This window comes from Emys orbicularis, chromosome 23 (assembly GCF_028017835.1).
Source record: "Emys orbicularis isolate rEmyOrb1 chromosome 23, rEmyOrb1.hap1, whole genome shotgun sequence".
Taxonomy (NCBI): Eukaryota; Metazoa; Chordata; order Testudines; family Emydidae; genus Emys; species Emys orbicularis.
In genome coordinates, this window is record NC_088705.1 from 18,860,517 (window position 1) to 18,861,655 (window position 1,139).

Sequence of the window (1,139 nt, forward strand, 5' to 3'; positions counted from 1 at the left end):
AAGGCGTGGAGTGGAGGCACGGCCAGGGGAAGAGGGGGATCGAGCACCCACAGGAAAGAGGGGAAGTCGGCGCCTGTGGTTCTCACAGCAGAGCAGGATAAAGCTGGCTCCCAGAGTTGAGGATTGGAGTGACCTAGCAGATCACCGATCCAGATAACACCAGGGGAACATCACACCCTGCAATCCCTCAGCCCCGGTACGGACACTCCGCCCCCTCCCGCCCCTCAGCCTGGGCACGGACTCTCCGCCCCCTCCGATCCCCCATCCCGGGCACTGACACTCCGCCCCCTCCCGCCCCTCAGCCCGGGCATGGAGACTCCGCCCCCTCCCGCCCCCCATCCTGGGCACTGACACTCCGCCCCCTCCCGCCCCTCAGCCCGGGCACTGACACTCCGCCCCCTCCCGCCCCTCAGCCCGGGCATGGAGACTCCGCCCCCTCCTGCCCCTCATCCTGGGCACTGACACTCCGCCCCCTCCCGCCCCTCAGCCCGGGCACTGACACTCCGCCCCCTCCCGCCCCTCAGCCCGGGCATGGAGACTCTGCCCCCTCCCGCCCCCCATCCTGGGCACTGACACTCCGCCCCCTCCCGCCCCTCATCCTGGGCACTGACACTCCGCCCCCTCCCGCCCCTCAGCCCGGGCATGGAGACTCTGCCCCCTCCCGCCCCCCATCCTGGGCACTGACACTCCGCCCCCTCCCGCCCCTCATCCTGGGCACTGACACTCCGCCCCCTCCCGCCCCTCAGCCCGGGCATGGAGACTCCGCCCCCTCCTGCCCCTCATCCTGGGCACTGACACTCCGCCCCCTCCCGCCCCTCAGCCAGGGCACTGACACTCCGCCCCCTCCCGCCCCTCAGCCCGGGCATGGAGACTCTGCCCCCTCCCGCCCCCCATCCTGGGCACTGACACTCCGCCCCCTCCCGCCCCTCATCCTGGGCACTGACACTCCGCCCCCTCCCGCCCCTCAGCCCGGGCATGGAGACTCTGCCCCCTCTCGCCCCCCATCCTGGGCACTGACACTCCGCCCCCTCCCGCCCCTCAGCCCGGGCACTCACTCCGCCCCCAACCAATCACTCACTATGACGGGAGCGGCGCGCGGTGCATGCCGGGATCGCCTCCCGGCCGGTCCTCCTGATTCC